This window comes from Rosa rugosa, chromosome 5 (assembly GCF_958449725.1).
Source record: "Rosa rugosa chromosome 5, drRosRugo1.1, whole genome shotgun sequence".
In the NCBI taxonomy this organism is placed as follows: Eukaryota; Viridiplantae; Streptophyta; class Magnoliopsida; order Rosales; family Rosaceae; genus Rosa; species Rosa rugosa.
In genome coordinates, this window is record NC_084824.1 from 28,344,133 (window position 1) to 28,366,015 (window position 21,883).

Below are 21,883 nucleotides of genomic sequence, written 5' to 3' on the forward strand. Positions count from 1 at the left end.
CCACTCTACAACCATGAGTGGCGCCAAGGCCATCAGCCTCGAGGAGATCAAAAATGAGTCCGTCGATCTGGTATACAACACTCTCTCTCTTTCTTTCTCTTTCTCTCTGACTCTGCCGCATGCGTTTGGTTTGCTAAGAAGAAAATGAAACCAAACATCGTGAGAATTTTGGAGTTGACGCGTGGGCGGCACAGGAGCTCGATCCGGAGTCGAGGAGTTGGAGGAGAGATCGGAAATCTTCGACCGGAGCTTGGCGAATGCAATGGTCGGGTCGATGGAGATGATCAGGGCCTCGCCGCCGACGTAGCGGAGCTTCCCAGATGGTGGCCGGCAGTGGATTGCGCTGTTGGAGTTGCAGGCGAGCTTGAGCTTCTTAGGCTGGGTATGGTTGGTAGTGGGCTGGGTGTGGTTGGTAATGAGCTTCCGATTTGGATTTGGGAAGAATGAAAATTTGATTTCGGAAGAGATCTATATCTTTGGTTTTGATTTTCATGTTGGATTTACATGCATCTTGATTTGAATTTTGTTCATATTTGGTTTTTCTGCATCTTAGTTGAATCTAGAGGACTCATCTCAACCAAATTGGGTAAATTCGCACACCCAAATACTTAAATTTTCTGGGTTTGCTATGAGCATGATCTTTGGCCGCGAGGGAGGACATTGATGAGAGGTTGAAGAATGAACCCATACCCAACACCCCTCTTGTTTATCAGTCTCTCTCTCATCTTCTCCGGCCATGTTGATCGGTGAAGGAAGTGAGGAACCATAATCAAGAGCTGAGAAGAAGAAGAAAAGCTCTGAGAAGAAGAAGAGCTCTGAAAGGGGAAGGAGGGAGATTAGAGGGGTAGCTTGGGAATTTTGCATGTGGGAAGGTCCCACAAATCTGACACATCAGACGGCGTCCGGACACGTCAGCACCTAAACAGAGGAAATTGACGGAATTGTGAGGAAATGGATCGATTTGATGAAATTGGAGAGTGCAAGGACTTTTTTGATTAAATTAGAAGTGTAGGGACTAAACTGACGAACCCTTGAAAGTACATGGTAGTAAACAGAATTTAATCCTTAACTTAATCCTCTGCGGGAGACCCTTATTTCTCTATACTACGATTGACATATTTGCAGGAGAATACGGAAAATCAATAGCTTTTAATTTAGCTATCATCTGCCGACGTCGCACCCGTGGCAACGGATTCCTCTCAACGACACCGTCATTCCTGCGGCTTTGGTTTTCACAGACGAGCTCCGGTGACAAAGAATAGAAGCCCGAAAGATTCTAGGGTTCGCCGGCGGATTTTTTGATTCCGACCACGTTGTGGTGTCGGACCTATATCAGAAACTTCCTCTCGATGTCAGCAACGTTTCTATGGTGTTGGTTTACTGAGATGATGAGCCAAGAGAGAGAATCGAATGAAAGAAGGTTTTGGATTTTCTGGCGACCTTTGATTTCGATTCAGGTATAAAGGTTGGTCTATTTGATGAGCTCTACACGATTGGGTATTTGATTTCCAGTTTTAATTGGGTTTGCGAGAATTGGAATTCTGAGGTGCAGAGGCTGCTTTGCAGCGGTGGTTTTAGTTTTCTCCGGTCAATTTCCGACCTTAATACCACCCCTTGAATATTACTTGATCTTTGTTATACTCCAGTTCAGGTTTTGGTTAACATTGAACAAAATGGAATTTTGGGGTTTTCTGGCTGTCGCGTGTTCACTGTGCTTTCGTGAAGTACGATGGTTTTGAGGTTCTTTTGCCACTTTCCGATCAATTATCTCGGAATAGAGACTGCTGTTGTTCTTTGGTACAGTGAGTCTCGCTGAGGAAAACGAGATTGACATGATGCTTTTGGATAAGCATCCTCAACGCATGTCGAGTCTTTCTATTAACAATCCCCTGACAATTCCAGATCAAAATATTCATAGTGAAGACAAAACAAGGTGGTCGGAACACCCGCTGTAGCCGCTCGACGGCCCTGCAGAAAACCGGAAAACGCTAGGGCAAACCCTAAGCTCCGAGGTTTTCGCTTTAGTGTATAGGTTTGATTTAAACTTTGAAAGTTACTTAAAGACTTGATCGTATTGATTTGGGATAATATGGAAGAATTGGGAAGTAATGATTGATTAATTTCTGTTTTGGAATGTGGATTGGTGTTTGAAAGCTTTGAAATAGAATCAAATTGGTGGAAAGGCGTTTTGGGTGTCCTTAACAATTATGAAGATTAGAGTGATTTCTATTTCAGAATTGATCGAGTGGATTTGGAGTTCTTCAGTGATTGTTATTGAACAAGGAGACGAGGATTGAATCTGTGCGGGCAATCCCAGAGACAGAAGGATACGGATTTCAGAATGCAAGTCGCTGTGTTACTAGTTTGAGCAGCATTGGAGCCAAAGCTTGGATTTCCAGGTAGGGTCTCTCGGGAAACCTTTTGTTAAATTCATAAATAGAATTATTATTGAAATCAGTGATTGCTCGTCATTGATTGACATTGCTTGTTTTAAATCTTGAATGTTATTGCTTTGTACAAAAGCATGTGTAGTTGATGAGTTATTTGTTGAAATGTTATTGCTTTCTTTAAAAGAATGTGTTGGTGTTGATACCCAAAAAATCAATATTCATGCCCAATAGTTGATCGAGGCCCAAATACAAATATAAATGCCCAAAACTACAAATTATGGGCTTTAATAGCTTAAAGCCCATTATGCTAGAAAGAACTCTTGATCTTGCAAGTCACTTTCGATTCTGCCTTATTAAGTGTCATGCCACGCACGTGGACCCAAGCCACAATCATGCTCTTAGGGCTTACAAGATTGGGTGTGGTGTGGAAGGTAATGGAAATACATGAGGCCCGTTCTTGATTTTCGATTGTCGGTGGTTTTGAACTTGGGACCAAAATCTAGGCCCGACAATCTAAATCATTACATGGATATGCAAAGATGAGAAAATCCAAACCCATAAGCTTAAACACAATAATCTACCCAAAAGTCTTTCCAACAACCCAAGTTTCAATACTTTCTTTTATCCTGCAGTAGTTATCATATTCTACACCAGATTATGAGAATCATCAATCTGTCCATTCTTGCTTTGCTAAGGACCTTAACCCCATAGACCTTAAGTCTCTTCCCCAAACACACACTATATTTCCCTTCACATGGCTTTGAAACTAACATCACTGTGGTGGTCTTTATCACTGCAGTAAAGATCACATCATTGCAGTGGAAGTACACGATACAAACATAATTCCACGTTTTAAGCCTTGCTGCAAGGACATGACACGCAAACCTAGTCTCGTTCTTAGTGATATCACTACAAAAAAGAATTTATTTGGCTTAACCAGTTAGCAACGGCGTGAGAATGCCGTCGCCATTGATCTAAAATTTGCTACGGCAAATGTGGCGTCGCATAGAAAAAAATTATTTGCCACGGCATGACGTCGCCGTCGCATAAATATGCTCTCAATGGCTACGGCATATTCTTTCAGTCGCCAAATTTCTTTAATTTTAGCTACGGTAATACGTGCCGTCGTGTATTTTCATTTTATACATTGTCTTTTGTTTTATTTTTTGACATTTGGGTGGATATAGGTGCCAAAATTAAACATGTTTGCAAGTTTTTAGGTTTTTGGGTTCAGAAACTTTGTTCTTGTTCCCGCTCCCTCCATCTGCTATTTCCCGCTCGCTCCACCCAGTCCCGACAACGAAGTCGACTATAGCAATCTCTCAAACTCTCAGAATCCCATCCCTCTCTCTCCGACTCTCAGACTCACTCTCCCCCAATCTCCTCCGCGGATGATGGTCAACGGCATGGGCACAGTGGTCCGACGACACCTCAATCTTCTCTCAATCTATCCTCGAATCTGATTCCGGTCCGACCCTCTCTTCGAACCCAATCTGGCCGGTAGTGACTTGTCTGCTCTCTCTCTCTCTCTCTAAAAACTTAGATCTGTTTGAAAATCTGAAATCTGAAACCCAGTTCTTGGTTTCTCAATTTCCCCTGTTATGTGTTTATTTTACTTTAATCAAAATTGAAGTAGTGTAGGCTGTGTTCTATACTTCTGTGTAGAAATAGTGGTGTTTGTCATGTTCTTGGTTTGATGGGGTTTAGCGGAAATGCTTTAGTGTTGTTTATTATGTACTTGGAGAATCAATGTTCTTGGTTACTGATGTATTGTTCTAGTAAAACCTTTCAACTCCGATTCCTGAAAATTGGAAGTCAGATTAGCTTGATTCATAGCTTTATTATGAGGGAGTAGGCATAATTGGAATCTTGGACTTTGTAGTTGTGAAAATACGACTTTCAGTTTCCTGCCTTTAGAAAGCAATAGAGGTGGGAATAATTTGTGAGATTTGTGTACTCTTGCCAAAAACTTACTGTTTCCTTTGTACTGGAAATTTAGGCTGAACAAGAAACAAATGAGGTTTATGCGCATATGAGTACACTTAATTATTAGGACAAGTTCAAATGAGGTTTATGCGCATTTGAACACACTTGTCGCTGTCAACTTATTCATGTCTTTTATCTCAGAAAACTACCTGGGTTTCAACATTCTACATGTGCATAGTACTTGGATTTGCACTTGGTTTTGTTTGCGTTGGCTTGGTAAGTTTATATTCCTTCATAATTTATACATATGATTTGTTGGAACAACAGTTATATACTAATGCATTTGAGACTTAATTAATAGGACAAGTTCAAATGCTCAATCGGATTCATTGTGCCATGAACGCAAGCTGCTTAAATAGGATAAACTCGGCTTCTCCTTTAGCATGAAGCTTCGAATTTGAGGTACAACTAATGTTTTTTATTTTTTGTCAAATGCAAATGTATTTTCTAATCAAATTTTTTTCATGCTTATAGTAACCAAGAACTCTCTGTGAATCTAGAGTTTCTCTTTTTCTATTATTACTAGGGAGGCAAGGAGTATAGAAACATATGTAATGCCTATCTTCTGAACATGTTTAGAAGATGGAAAAAAAAACTAGTTTTTGCATTTACAGTTCATAGTTATATATGTCTGCATGATAATGTGGACAAGGAACACAATCAGAATTGAACTTTGCTTGAGTTGAACTTTAACGTTTATGAATTGCATCAAAAATTAGCTATGGTTTGAATACTTTCATTGACTGTGTTGTTCTTGATATAGGCTCAGTCTGCAACAAAAGTCCTTAGAGAAGTCATGCTATCGGAACAGACAGCAATCAGCACCTCTAGTTATACTGGGAACCCCAAATTAATTCCCCTCTGCAAGTGTAAGCTTGCCATGTCCACCAATCTCATCTGGACGGCTCACCGCTCATCGCCGGTCATCCAAGACTCATCTCATCCTCGAGCAGCTAGCGCGCCTCACCAAGAACCAGCGCTAGGCAGAAGTTCATTAACTCCTCAAATTCTCTTGTACAGTTCACCAGCAATTGCAGCGGTTACCTGCGCAAAGCATCCACAATCCAAATTTTATTTGGACACCCAACTGACCGCACATCCTCCCGCATCCGGTCACCTGTCACACCCAAGGTTCCGCTCCGCTGGCCAAAGACTCCAACACCTCTGGATCCTACACTGGGCAATAAGCTAAGCTTTCTATACTCTTGGCCTGTTTCTTCAGTGATCAAGAATCGTGTCAGAACTAAACGTGATATTCATCATATACACTCATGCCCCATATTTGATAGGACGACATGTCTAATTAATGCTATGTACGTATATGTTCAGCTGACCGCTCATGCATGCTAGCTGTGATATACATGATTACACCTAACGTTGGGTATCTATATTGGCTGCATGCACCGCTTTTATCAGCTATAGACACATACTCATCTAGTATTGAGCTAATTATCAAATGAAGGCACATGTCTAATTCCTTTGCCAATTATGCTTACGTATGAACTGTGCATATATGCCACCACTTGATAACTATTGTGTCATAAGTCCAAAATTGCATGTGATAATTAATATGCATGATTCAATTTGGTTAACAGAGCATGCTTACATGTGAACTAGCTATAAAGGTCAACTTTGCATATTTGGCCAAGTCCAAATGAACTGATGTGCATTATATATCATACCCATCTTCAATTAATGGGTCTATCTCAAAGCTCAGGTGTATGCATATACCGTGATGGAATTAGAATACCCTGTCTTGCATACTTCCGGAGTCCTATCTCTCACTGCAGGTCAGATTATACATTTTGCCATTCAAAATGGCAACGACTATTGATCCAAACCCAATTTAGTCATTCTAGACCAATGTTTATCCTATGCAAAATGATTAGATACACGTAACTCTATGTATATGCTCCTGCGTCTAGTAGATGCATAGTGGCTTATTGAACATGCCTCTTTAACATTTCATGGCCACTTTGAAATTCACATCAGAGACCCAATCAAATATGTCATTTGTTGTCAACTACAATTTTTTATATACATTTTGCTTAAAATTTTATCAAAATACATATGCAAAATACTAGTGTTGATTTTACATACTCGTGTACTAATCACCTATTTTTTTTTAAGGAGACATAATCACCGATCACTTCTCCAAATAGCGAAATCATCACCTTTCTACTAGGGAACTTCACCGGAGCAATGGAGCGTCATGCTTGGAACAACTCCAACATGATTTGGGTACTTACATTGATTTCAACTCAAACCCACTTCAATCGGCATGAGATAAGTAACTATATCTCAATACACGCTCGTGCAATTCGAGCTATTGCCATGCCTTTACATGCTTTTACTACTTCTAAGCATGCATACAATACATCACACTTGATATGCATTTACATGTCTTCATGATCCTTAGGCATGTTTACAAAATACAAAAATATTATTAGCAACTTCGCTACAAGTACATGCTACACATGCCACGCTTCTATTTAATTGTAAAATTAAATAAACATGTGACACTCAAACAAACTATGCCACATCTAGAAGCTTGTGACACTTATGACTTAATTAAACATGCTCGGATAACGACTTGCATGGATTACGACTCGCTTGGGTATCGAGCATGGCCACGACTTGCTTGGGCCACGCCCCGCATGCTCGCACAGCACCTACCCGCTCAACTACACCCAACTTACTCGAACACAACCTAACTTGCCCAAACACATCCAACATGCTTTAATTAAGTTCCAAGTTCACAATGCTTCATACTATTCACCGGGAGCTACTCCCAAAATTTAATATGGACACCCATGACACTTGCCACTATCTATTGTGCATGTTACATGGCCATAAGATATGCATAAAATTACTTGCTATGCTTATTTGTTCTTCATACAATTGAGCAAGATTTACATGTACACTATATGTAAACACATTGTCTAGCCTCCGGGCACCATACTTTGTCAAATCTCCCTACGGAAAAAATAAACCTAAACGGGTCTAGACTCCACGAGTCTGTGGTCCACTACCAACCGCCATGCGGTAAGGCAACGCCTCATAATGACAATGACCGCTACGCGGCATTGCAGTCAAGCTTTTCTCCTCCGGGAAAGAGTAAAGGGACCGGTTAACACATCCCACGGCAGCCATTGATCCGGCGGTTAACCCCCGACGCTTAGGTATCAAAGATTAGGTTCGCTACCTAACACTTACTGCTCATACGCAGCTCCCCTCATCAAACAATTTTCCGACCATACGGAGGTCTATAGCCAGGAGTTGGGGACTCCTCGGAGGGCCTAGCAGGAGGCCCACCCGAAAGGGCATAAGCGTTCGCTCCGACAAAATTCTAGATGGACGACGCACTTGCACTAATTATGCTCGTTATACGGCACAAAGCTACGCTTTGGTGTCAACCCCGCAAGAAAACCCTCATTCACTAGGGACTCGGGGACTTGTACATACAACCCAGCATAATTAGCGACGGTTACACTCATGCCTTCATGGCATCCCCGAGCTTCCCGCTCCCGAGCTCTCACACTCACGCCTCCGCGGCACCCTCGAGCTTCCCGCTCACGAGCTCTAACGCTCATGCCTCAGGTCATCACATCTGAGCTCCACCGCTCACGCCTTCCCGGCACCCTCGAGCTTCCCGCTCACGAGCTTTGACGCTCACGCCTTTACGACACCCCCGAGCTTCCCGCTCACGCCTTCTCGGCACCCCCGAGCTCCACCGCTCACTCCTTCCCGGCACCCTCGAGCTTCCCGCTCACGAGGTCTGACGCTCACGCCTTTACGGCACCCCCGAGCTTCCCGCTCACGCCTTCCCGGCACCCCCGAGCTTCCCGCTCACTCCTTCCCGGCACCTCCGAGCTTCACGCTCACAACTTCCTGGCTCCCCCGAGCTTCAAGCTCACGCCTTCCCGGCTCCCCCGAGCTTCACGCTCACGCCTTCCCGACATCCCCGAGCTTTCACGCTCACGCCTTCCCGGCATTTCCGAGCTTTCACGCTCACACCTTCACGGCACCCTCGAGCTTCCCTCTCACGCCTTCCCTGCAACCCTGAGTTTTATGCTCACGCCTTCCCAGCATTCTCGAGCTTTACACTCATATCCCCTCGAAATAGTACACGTTAATGGAACATTGAATTCTTCTACCATTTGTTGTTTGCAACAAATCGAATTCTTTTCGCGTTCCATTAATACGAGCAAAAACCAAACAAACATAAGCGTTCGCGTAGCCATCGTTCATGAGTTACAAACGCTTGCCTTCATGGCACTCATGCAACTTACACCGAGAGTAACCTCGTCAACTCGACCTCGTTCGTTCTCTTGCCAGCACCACGCGCATCATATGCAATTCATATGCTTATTCGTGATATGTTCACAAAACTAAACACGTTCTTGAGTTTATACGTCATAATCGATCGTACTCGACGCCATTCACATGTACAGTGTTCTAAAACTCGGCCGCCCAGGCCGCCTAGGCGCTGGGCGGCAGTAGACCGAGGCGAGTTATGGCAAATCGGAAGCTTTAGGCGGATAGGATTTGGGCGGCCGCTTAGGCAGCCTGATCGTCCGCCTGGACGCTCTGGGCGGTTTCCTCCTCCTTCTGCTTCTTCTTCTTTTCTTTTTTTTTTTTCCCTCTCGAAACCCAAACTCGACAGCAGCAAAACCCAAAACCCATTCGACCCCAAAACTGGAAAAATAGACCGCACCTTTATTCGCTCTCCCCACCAAGCCATCGTGCCTCTGCTCCACACGTCCACCGGAGCTCCCCCCAGCCCCTCCAGCCACCGCAGCTCCACGCCTCTATTCTTGGTAAATGATTAATGCATTCTGTTAATGAAAAAATGGATGAAGAGAGAAGGTGGATATGGTGGCTAACTGGCTACTGGTTTCGCAAAGGGGAGAGAGAGAGAGAAGGGAGTGAAGGTAGAGATGGTGGCTACTGGTTTCGCAGAGGAGAGAAAGAGAGAAGGGAGGGGGTGGTTAATTATGGAGAGAGAGTACAATTGTGGCAGAGAGAAGGAGGATAAGATGGGCACGTGCAGGCCATCAAGAAGTATAATTGATTAATTGAATACTGCTTCTTTTTTTGTTGGATAATTGATTGATTTAACTATTTAATTAAATAAATAGTTAATTAAATAAATATTTAGTTTTTTTTTTGTTGAGTAGGATAAATATTTAGTTTATTACTCTTTATAAATTTTAGTTTATTACTCTTGGAGTCTTTATAAATTTATATATTTTTAATTACATAAATAAAAGTTATAAAAATAAAATAAAAATTAAAAAAATATAAAACCGCCTAGGCGCCGCCTAGACGCCTGGGCGCTCCTCCCTAGCCCACCGCCCGACTAGCGCCTAGCGATTTTTCGAACCTTGCACATGTATACATCAACATGTATCATGCACCTCGTACATTCGTATATGCCAACGCATATCAATGCAACTCACATTTGTTGCCCAATACAACAAGCATTCTACATATGCATGCTTTTGTCTTTGTTGTGCAGGTTAACGAGTCCCTTCTTGCTTACAGAGTTCAGGGACTTGTAGGGGCTAGGCGCCTCTCGGACGTTACTTATGCTTGATGACATCATGTGTATAACTCCCCAACCAATAAGCTCCTCTTACTTGGGGACTTCAGGGACTTGTACATACCTCCACTATTATGGAGGATTTGCTTTGTCACCAAGCATGTGTAACACCCTCTTTGGGGGGGCCCAGAAGCCATGGTGGGACCCAACCGCGACATGCATCCCGTAGCCCGATGTCCAAGCTACGTCACGGTAGTCGGAAGCGGCCAATACCTAGCCGGAAAGCCACCTTCCCGACCTTGCTAAGTTGCCTCCATAATGAGCCTTTATGCACTAGAATAGTGGATTTTGCATCCCACATTGAAGACAATGTAAAGGAAGGAGCCTCCCTTCTCTATAAAAGGAGACTCCTTCCCACTTACTCTACATCCCATTACATCTCTTGTAATCCCTTTGGGCCGCAAGGCCCAAACACACTAGTTAAGCTTTCAAGTGGACGTAGTCTCCCGCTAAGGTGGGAGACGAACCACTATACTTCTTGTGTTTCAATTACTCTCTCTCTCTCTCTCCCTTTCTTTAACGTTATATAAACCCTTCAGTCACATACATTAACAGTAATAAAGGTACAAGCACGCCTCTTACACAATATGCAAGCACTCTTTTACACAACAGTCATATACGTGACTCTAAAATGTCAATCTTGCAACAATAGAAAGGCACATGCTCAGCAAACCAGACCTACCCTAGCATGCTAAGCTTTATCGTCTTAGAAGCTTAAAACGAAAATTTTAGCCAAGCACACAAATTCCAACACCATACTTTAACCCAACATTTCACATGTATATCCATACCCACCAAATCAAGCTGATACCTCTCATAAGCACATTGTGAGCTGCAGTGGACTTTTCTTAACTTACTGTAATACAAGTTTCCGTTCAAGCCTCCAAGTCAAAAAGAAAAATCCAAGCTTAAGGATAAAGAGCTAGCCAAGCCATTCGTGCTCTTTCCCAAAACTCACTACTTCAACCATGCTGATTTGAAACACTAAACACATTCCGAAGGAAATGACTAAAGCATGCAAACAATACTCAGTTAAACCAAGACCATTAGGATATGCCAAAAATATACTCAATCAAGCAACAAGCAATATTCAATCAAGCAGTAAGCAATACTCAATCAAGCCAAAATCATTACAGCAAGAAATCAATACTCAATCAAGCCAATTCCAAGCAAGAGGCAGTCTTCATCATCACTCCCAAAACAAAGCAACCAGTATCTCAAATGATATGCTATGACACTTGGGTCTGAGTTGAAGTTGTGGTCACTAACTCATTCATGAGACCAGCCTATATTGTAGTTCAAGCATATATCTTTCAAAATGCCGTCAACAAGCCATTATCTCCCTCAAGTTTTTAGCCAGAATTATGGGCATGCCATGGTCAAGTATTTTCCACCGTGGCCATGTGATCCTAATGTCAAGATGACATTTGCATTCCAAGTATTTCTTCAAGCCAAAGAGTCAATGCTAGTCTTAATACTATGATTTGTATTCTGGATTATTCTTTCTCCCCGCAGCTCCTAGTCATGTTTCACACTTTCACTACCACAATAGAAAGTTTCTTGCCGTAGCCAAAACTTCCACTGCAGTAACTATTCTACTCCAGAACCTAAACCCTGACATTCATCACAACACTCAACTCTATACCTAACCAGGCCTGATGTCAAACCAAGATCATTATTACAAGTCTTTCTCAAACTAAAATAATTAGTACCATATCCAAAGTTTTACTCCTGCAGCATGCAAAACCCTCTATACAGTAATCATAAATTCCTTTATTATACTAGAGTCTTATGCTTGTAGTCATGCAAATACACTTACCAACAGTCTAGTTCATGCATGGCATTCACAATTTTCAGTAACTTGTGTCTCTACCATGAAGAAATCACAACTTCAAGCAACAAAAAGTTGAGATCCACAAATTCAATCCTTTAGACACAGTACTTTTCAACAGCAAACCCTATCAACTCAAACCCAAAACTCACATTTAAACCTTTCCTTGAACCAAGGCTTTTTACCATGTTTACTGCGGTAGTGAACACTCGTATTTATCATCAAAACCAGCTTCAAAAACTTAACTTTTCCTAAATCCATATCCAAACTCCAGAATTTAAGAGTTTTAACTCTATCCTAGATCCTTTTTCTGCAGCTTTCCACAACTATTACCTTAGACCTATGTTTTGTGGTCAACTACCACCCACAGCAAAATTGCAGATATTGTCATTGCTCTTGGACCAAGTGTTCACGCAGTAAATTAGTCAGGCAAGAATCTATGCTCATATGCTAACCATCAAGCAAAAATCTTTTTCATACTCAAGGCATTCATTTATGCACTCGTAGAGTTACAAGTCTACAAGTCACTGTTGGAATTAACTACATTCTATTGCAAAAGCATGGTTCTTGCAATCAAGTCATGAGTAGAACGAAGTCAAGCAACTAGTCACAAACTAGCTCATAGAGAGATATTGAGACCACCTCATGAGTCATGCCATATGCGCAATTAACAAAAGCAGTCCCTGAACTTATTCAATACAATCGATAGATGCAAGTAAGCGTATTTACATAGGCTACCCAGGAGCTGTACTGATACGATGAATCTCAAACAAGGGATCGACTTGCAACACCAAAGCATAGTCTGATCTTGTATTCCAATTCCTCCTCAATTTTGTATCTGGGGGCTTTGCGATTAAGGTCCAATTCATGGCCAAGTGTTGCGGTGATCACCGCAGTCAATGAAGATTCATGCCTACATTGAAACTGCTTGCTCGCCAATTGAAATTTACATGCCTCAGTTATGCTCATAATTGAGTCGTGCTTTATGAATGTAAATTTATATACAATCCTAAAATAAAATCCAATGGAGGTTATAAATGTGAGCAATCTGTTTAAAATTCTATGATGCAACAAGCAATTACTCAAAATTCAAGCCCTCACTTACCATGAGTTCATAAACCAAGTCTAACCATCCTAGATATCAAGCTCTAATTGTAGTTTTCAAACATTTGAAGCCTACCCATTCAAAAGCCAGAGAAAAATTGCCACTGCAATACTCATCTTACCTCATGGAGCTCAGCCCACGAAGAAGAATTTCCCTTGATTTATCAGCCTTGGTACTGAATTAGAAAAGCATATATCCCTCAGAATATCTCTTAGTCTTGAACCTATGATTTGGTGAGAAAATGGGGGAAATTGGCCTTACCTCTTCATTTATCCTGCAGCAATGTTAGAAAAGACCATTTGTATCAAAAGACTCGAGCCAAGTTTTTTCTACCTGTTAGTCTTGTTGCTTTGATAAGCAAGGTAGCCCAAACAAAATGGGCCAAGCAGAATTCTTTCACAAGCCCATGGCCACAAAGTACTCTATTTTACTCGTTCAATATAGTGATATACTTAAGAGAACTCTTATCATCATTCATGCATATTACCAATGCATATGGTAAATCATAAATGCAATAAGCCAATGCATACTTCGGGCCCGCACCGAGCTAAACACAACGCCAAGCGGATTCACGACCAAAAGAGACACACCGAGCCTTATTCAAGCTCATGCCAAGCACATACAAATTAACAATGCCGAGCACCTCTTTGTCAAGGTCGTGCATCTATCGGAGCCCATGTGAGAGTCATGCCAAGCTTATTCTCTTAAGCATATACATTTCAAATTCCACGCACTCTTCCTTGGTCTGCTAAATAATTAAGGCAACCTTAAGCTAAAACTATCAATGCACACGCCTAACACATGCCTAGGCATAGTTACCACAAGCTCAATGCACACACCTAAAACAAACTCTCATTCTACACATGCCAAACACATAATCAAGCATGTATAAGCCAGACAAAGAAAATATATCTTTTACACATCATGCGAAGAAAACTATCAAGCATATCCATAAGCCAAATGCAAATGCCCATGCTATCTACTAAATACTTTACATGCTCTCTATTTTCATCTTCCACACCATTTACTATGACCAAGTATCATATTTCACTCATATACTTATATACTTTGTTTCAACTTTCTTTTCATTTGCCAATTGTTTTGCAAATAATCGCATCATTACGCACGTTGTCATCAACTTTAAAGTTAAAAAACGGTTCTACCCTTCTTTAGTTTATTATTCTTTCCACTTGCCAAATTACTCACTCATCTGCTAATACTCATGTTTTTCTTTTTTAAAAAGAAACTTACTTCGTAATTCCCATGATTATCTTCATTTGCTCATTTACTTATTTCCCACAAACTATGTCCAATCCTTCATGCATTTTTCATTATGTTAAAAATTTGTTCATTTTCTTTTGTTCGCGCGCAGCTATTCTACTAACTTTTACCATATTTTTCTCACACTTCGTTCAATCGCAGACATGCTTTACTTTCAAATTCACTCTTATTTTACTTGTTTCATTATCAATTTTACTTTTGTTTAGCTCATTTTCATTATCTTATGCTTACTTATTTTCTTCATTGTCCTCGTAAACACATGCACTCTTCCGTAAAGCAAATCATGCGAATACTTCAAGTTCTCATGCGACTAATTCTTTCAAATTTCATGCTTCTATACACTTGGTTTTCATGCTTACCTTGGGTTACTTTCTTATTGATTATATAGTCTATTTCATAGTCATTGCATAGCCTACATAATCAAGGGGGCTAATGTTGATATCCAAAAAATCAATATTCATGCCCAATAGTTGATCTAGGCCCAAATACAAATATAAATGCGCAAAACTACAAACTATGGGCTTTAATAGCTTAAAGCCCATTATGCTAGAAAGAACTCTTGATCTTGCAATTCACTTTCGATTCTGGCTTATTAAGTGTCATGCCACGCACGTGGACCCAAGCCACAATCATGCTCTTGGGGCTTACAAGATTGGGTGTGGTGTGGAAGGTAACGGAAGTACATGAGACCCGTTCTTGATTTTCGATTTTCGGTGGTTTTGGACTTGGGACCAAAATCCAGGCCCGACAATCTAAATCATTACATGGATATGCAAAGATGAGAAAATCCAAACCCATAAGCTTAAACACAATCATCTACCTAAAAGTCTTTCCAACAACCCAAGTTTCAATACTTTCTTTTATCCAGCAGTAGTTATCCTATTCTACACCAGATTATGAGAATCATCAATCTGTCCATTCTTGCTTTGCTAAGGACCTTAACCCCATAGACCTTAAGTCTCTTCCCCAAACACACACTATATTTCCCTTCACATGGCTTTGAAACTAACATCACTGTGGTGATCTTTATCACTGCAGTAAAGATCATATCGTTGCAGTGGAAGTACATGATACAAACATAATTCCACGTTTTAAGCCTTGCTGCGAGGACATGACACGCAAACCTAGTCTCGTTCTTAGTGATATAGTTTTCACCTTATCATTGTAAGTTTACTCAAGTTCCTGTAGTTTTCCACTTTCCTTTTGCCTATAAATTAAGGCTTCTTGTTCCTGCAATGGGGCACAACCTCTAAGCCATAGACATCAAACTTGAGATCGAAATGAAAAAGAAATGAATTCTTTTGTGTAGTTGAGTTTGGCGTCGTGAGGCGTTGATGATCTATGTTCAGCCCACAAGTGCACATTGAGGGAAAGTATGCCCTTTCAACAAAAGAGTGTTGATAAAACGATCTCATCGGGTTTCGGGTGATCATGAGCAAACAAGATGACTAACAAAAGGGATATGTGGATTGAGTTCTTATGGGTTGTTAGATCATATATTCGAAACATCTAGGGCCACCCCCGGTTGGTAAAATACACGGTATGGGACGTGTAGGCTCTCTTGTTTTTGATATATGGACTAATGGGTACTTAAGTGAAGTTCATTTGGCATACATGCATCATTTATTATTGTTTATAAAGCATTGGTTGATAACTTGTTTGTGTAACATAGTTAAGATTAACTTAAAGAGGTTCGGGCCTACTGAGCGAAAGCTCACCCCTATAGATTCTTGTTCAGGTACGTTACAAGGTACGACACGTTTATCGAGAGAACTAAGCGAGACGTTAGTACTGTTTACGGGACTCATAAAAGATTACAGAAGACGAGAGCGAGTTAGATTCGAAGAGTGAGATGTAATTTCTCTTTATTTGAGTCTTGTTAGTTCAAATGTTTTATTTTCGACGATTTCTGAAAATGTATTTGGTATTGTTTTTAATTTCATTTTACTTTTCTATCGATGACACCTCGGATTGGGCGTGGGATACCAAATCTTACCTTCACCTGGTTCGGGGTGTCACAAAGTGATATCAGAGCTAACCGGGGATTAGAAAACCTAGATCTGTGGAAGCAGTATAGAACTTTTAAGAACTAAGTTTGGATCGTTAAAAGGTATTAAGTGGTCGAGCGACTCTAGATTTCGTAAGAGGATTGTGCAACGACCATTTTGTTACAAATTGATTCTTATATTTTTAAAGAATGTTTTTGAGATATTTTCTTTGAATACAAAAGTGATAAAAGATCAATGTAGTTCTTAGCTGCACCTAAGAGCTCGTTTCTTGTATCTTAGGATAAGATCTTCACCTATGCAGTTGGGTGGGAATCTTTTATGAAGATGTCGCTTTTGTCTGTTTTAAATCTATTATGTTTCGTTGGTCAAAAGAATTTCAGTCTTTATTTTCAACCATTTTACCGAGTTTGAGAGACTTGCGTATCTTGAGGATCTTTAAAATCATTTTCCTCAGTTACATTTGTCACACCCCGAATTTTGAATAAAGAAAATTCAAATCCGAAACGCGATAACATAACAAGCACAAGGAAAACACGTAGAAAATTTTTCATTAAAATTAAGCAACAAACAAACTGAACTCACAATGTCAACACCGACTCGTTCTCTAGAGTCAAATATCACATCACCAAGTGTTTACAAATTAAACCGAATAATAATTCAATAAGTAAACGCACCCACCACAACTCACTACCCAGCGGAAGACTTAAAACTAAGAGCACCCTTCCACGTCCACGCCATCGAACGTACACCTCAGCTTTGATAATGATCACTCGATATTCACTACAAAAAAGAATTCAATTAGCTTCACCAATTTGCGTCGGCGTGCAATTGCCGTCGCCAAAGCCTACTTTTTTGCGACGGCAAAACTTGACCGTCGCAATTGTGTAAAAGTTATGCAACCGTATTAATTTCCGTCGCCACTTGTGGTCGCCAACCCCTACGATTTACTTCGGCAAGAATTTGCCGTCGCAAGGTATTAACAATTGGCGACTGCAAAAAACTTGCCGTCGCGTTATCCTAATTAACTCTGCTCCGCCCTCTTTCGTCTTTCAGTTCTTTGAGCCCGTAACTCCATCTCGATCTGATACCCCGATGATTACCCAGATCTCCTCCTCGTCTCCTCCTCTTTCCATCTCCTCCTTGAGCTATTTTCCTCTCTAGATCTACCAAATTCTGCAGAATACAATCGACGACTAAATGAACCGATTTAGGTCAACTCCATCGAGTTTATCAGGAGATCTACCAACCAGTCGTTCCTCTCAATGTCAAAAGCCTAATCTAATACATTTCACCTCACCCACCTGCAGCCCCAATCGGCTGCAACGATCCCGAGTTCACCTATCTCTTCAAGGTATCATCTTCATGCTTCTACCTCTAATATATGGCATTTTGTTTACAATTTGCGTTAACAAATTGCTCAAAATAGACATAGCTAGCTGCTCTTCATCCTGTCATAATAGAGGAAAAGAGGAGATAGAAGAGAAAAGAAAGACGAACAGAATAGACTAATAGAGGAAAAGAGGAGATCTCGGCGACAAGGTATTTCTGAGAATTGGATTTGTGGTTTTCATTTCAATGATAGCTATCGATTGTTCAGAAAGTGGGTTGTTTTGTGTGCGAATTTCAAATCCAAAGATTCGTTATTTCAAAACAGATCTGAGGTAACAATGTTTAGAAAGAATTTGCTTTTGTTTGTCAATTGATCTGTTTTTTTATTTGTATGTTTTTGCAGAGGAAGGTTGAAAAAGGGATTGAAATCGGTAAGCTTCCAAAGTTTGAAGCTTTCACTTTGGTTAGATTTTACAGGTTGTTTTTTTTTTTGGCTGGAATTGGGTTTTGGATTTGATTTGTTCTTTGGTTTTCTTTCATACAATTTGAAACTTTAATTTGATAATTTTGTGAGTTCTTTCTTTTTTCAATTTCTATCTCTGAATTTGTGATTAATTTATTTCTGAATTTGTGATTAATTTCTGTTTCTGTTTCTGTTTCTAATTGTATTAAAACAAAGAGTATGGTTGTTTCAAATGCTGTAGAAACTGATAGATTTGATAGATTTTATGTTTAGATGTTTCAAACTGTTTTGGGTTTAAGACTTTGGGATCAGTTTGTACAGATTTGATCTCTTTCTTGGTTTTTTTTTTCAAAATAAATACAACATCCAGCATGTTCTTGAAATGGAAATCATATGAAAAATATGGTGATGATTGAATGAGATTATCATCCCAGGTCCAAATAGAATAAAAATAAAGATTTTGATTCTAAGACTGACCCCTGCATCTTTAAACGAATGATGGTATGGGAAGACCAAGTCTGTCCTTCTAATTTGCTTTCTTTCTTGGATTTTCTTCTCTCATTATCCCAGTGAGCTCACGACTCGATCTTCAATCATCTTTTCATTTGTTGGACCTCCATGGATAGCTTCACTCTGTTGTTATTCTTTTGGCCCAGGTGAGTACTCTGAACAGTGGTCATACTGTCATAGTCAAAATAGCTTTTGCTTTTTAACTTGACTGAATTAGCTTTATTGTTGTTTGAATTAGCCATTGTATAAATCTGAGATCTTTTTAAAAAAGAAAACAGTTAGATATGATATGTTTGAAGAAAAAGGCCAGGGGCGTCCAAAAAGTTTGGTTTTTAAATGTGGTTCTGACTAACTTTCATTTTCATTTCGGGTATTTTTGTCAGTCAAATTGCAGTGTTATTGATAGAGCATTCACAATATGCATAAATAGTTGGAAGATTTAGCTATTTCTCATTTCTTTTGTGTGGAGGATTTGAATAGGGTATTTTTTTTTCTCTGTAAATTTTCAATTCAGTTATGATTTATCGGTTGTGATACAAGCTTTGAAGAATTCATGTCAGTGAATTAACTATTCACTTACTATATAACTGTCTCATTCTCCAGTTGCACTATCTTGGGCTTAACAGAGAGTGGCAGTAGTGTGGTTTTTTTGCTGTTGGTTTTCTTGGGTGAACAAACTATTCTGCATTTCAATATTAGAGAAAAGTTAGAAGCAGAAGAGAGAATATATAAAAGCCAACAGGATCATGTACATATACCCTTGACCATGTGCGGGTGGCAGCACTATCTTGGGTTTGTTTTTCCTTCTAGCAACCGGATCATTTAGTATATGCATAAGGGTATATGTATATGATTTAATTATTGGTTCTCTATTCTTACCTGTTTCGTATGCTTAACTTTTTTATGCTGATTCTCTCAATCTTATAAATACTTTCCTTTTTTCATATGTTTCTCTTAATGGTACATCCCACTATAAAAAAGCTTTCATTGACAGTCACCTATAGTAGAACAAGTGATCCACAATTTGACTTTCTTATATTGAGGAGTAATCACTTGGAAGATCCTTCAAACTGATCTTACAGCAACTCATACTTGCTAAGCTTGGCTGTCAAGAGCGAGGAAGATAGCTGCCTTAAGAGCTAAGACATTTAGGACAAAAGCAGTTAGATGATGAACCCAGGAATTGGATCTAGAGCATAATTATGAATTTAACAGTTGACTTGGAGAGGACTAAAGTGTAAAATTCCCTAATAATGCAACTTTGTTTGTGTGCCTGCAATTTAACTAAGTTAAATGTCATTTTGCATATCAATTTGGATAGGCAATCTTAGTATGAATTCTTATCTTTTGTAAGCAATCATTGCAGGCTGTTATGAATTCGAAACTTAGTATGAATTCTTATCTTTTAAATGCAGTGTTCGAATAGAAGAGGAGTGATAGATTTGAGTTTGGTTTGAAGAGTAAGGATTGCAGCAGTGAATATATTATTGATCTGATGGGTGCTTCTGGAACACTAATTCCTGCTAAGGTACCTACTAGTCACCTCCCAAATTCTTTTTTTGCCATAAGGAGCTTTCAAGATCCCACAGAAATGTCTACGGAGATGCCCAAAGATTTGTGTTTACTACAAGCTGAACGAAAACAAAAAGTCTAGAATTATGAGATTGATGAGCAGTTCATTTCATATCTAATTGCCTTTAGTGACAAACTCGTACTGCAACATATCTAATTATCTTCCTTGTTAGTTCAATTTTGTTAGTTTGGAATGAAGAAAGTGATGGAATTGGACTGGTTTGAAAGACTTGCTTGCTATATTCATCTGACTAGCTATGTGATTGTGTCATGCAGATGTGGTTCATGATGTGTCTCAGCATATGGAAGAGGTGAGCCATAATATTTTTATAGGAACTGAGTTACCAGAAACAACTTGCATGGGCCTCTTTGCCATTAACTTTTTTGTTTATTTCTGCTTGATGTGACGTTGTTAGTTTTGTTTATTTCTGCTTGATGTGACATTGTTCATTTAATGTAGATATTTATTGTTAGTATAGTTGGTTTATATTTTCATACTTAGCTATTTGTGTTACTGTTTTTCCAGCTGACATAGATATTGATAAGGGAAAAAATGGACATGATTATATCGTTATTATTTTTATCTTCGACAAATTTGTTTAGATACATGTTTGTGTGTATATATACATGATTATGTAAATATTGAATGTGTATAAAACGATCTGTGTAGATATTGAGATTGCTAGCTCAGATAGGTTGAAGACTTAGGCTGCAGTTTTGGTTGTTGATTTGAGTTTATGAACAAACTGTGTTAGCTTTAACTTTTTGATATGGCTGAGAGGATAAAAGTATGAGTCTAATATCATTTCAATTTCGCTTATTGCATGACAGTATATGAAACTCTTGCTGGAAGTTAATTTTTTTTCCCAGTTTTGAAGAAAGAAAGGGAAGCTGTGTTTGTGCGCTTCAATGATTTTGTATTATTTGTTATGTGTTTCGTTTCATAATTACAAATGCATGTTATGTGAGTATGGAGTAAGCCAAAATCATCATGTTCTGTAACAAATATAATGAGGATAACATTCATGTAGCAGTTCTTAAACATTCCCAGATTCTGAATTCAAACTACGTGTAGTGACAATATCTGATTTGTGCATGTTTCATTTTTCATGTGAATCCGGTTTGATATTTGTATACTTGTGCATTATGTGATAGGTTCAAGATGCAACCAGTGGCCATGAATTTAGAAGGGAGTCCATAGGAGAAGGAGTTCATCCACATTCAACTAGGGATCAAGAAATTGAGCATGCTCCAGTACTCACCAAGCCCCTCTAGTAAATGATAAATAGTATTGTGGTCAAGGATGCTTTTGAACAATATTACGTTTGGCAACTTTTCCTTTCAGTTATCTAGTATGGAAGGACATTATAATTATGAAAGACTGTAGTTTGGTTAATTTCAGTTTGTACTTGGTAGTGGAATATAACTTGGCACTTATCTTTTGATTATATAATTTCAGCTGTGAGATAGCTATGATTGAAAGAATTATTTTGGTGATTTATATTGTTTTACGATATCTTTTGATTAAGTGTGTAAAATGACAGAAAAAATTTTGGTTTGAAAAAATTGAGTGGTCAATTGGTTGCGACGGTTATTAGCTGTTGCTAAAGCTTCATATGAAAAATACTTGGGGTGGCGACGGCAATGACGCCGTCACAATTTTAGAGGGAAAATCAATTTCCCGCTTATTTCTAATCAAATTTGGAGGGAAAATTTATGGAAAAATAAAAAAATATGAAAAAAAAAGTTTATTGCACACAACGGCATCTGCCGTAGCAAATAGGTTACTTGCGACGGCGTTT

General features: G+C 39.6%; 1 long non-coding RNA gene across 7 annotated transcripts; it reads left to right on the forward strand.

Moving 5' to 3' along the window:
• Positions 1–3,546: 3,546 nt before the first annotated feature.
• On the forward strand, positions 3,547–21,578 carry LOC133708495 (uncharacterized). 7 transcript variants are annotated; one of them, XR_009845855.1, is made up of 10 exons: positions 3,547–3,890; positions 4,518–4,592; positions 4,678–4,778; positions 5,140–6,617; positions 17,940–18,013; positions 18,570–18,655; positions 19,113–19,301; positions 19,925–20,037; positions 20,358–20,392; positions 21,237–21,578. It is a non-coding gene; the product is annotated as an uncharacterized LOC133708495 (long non-coding RNA). The 7 variants fall into 7 exon arrangements; XR_009845856.1 differs by having other exon boundaries at positions 17,940–17,967; positions 19,113–19,348; XR_009845854.1 differs by having other exon boundaries at positions 3,548–3,890; positions 17,940–17,967.
• The last annotated feature ends 305 nt before the right edge of the window (positions 21,579–21,883 follow it).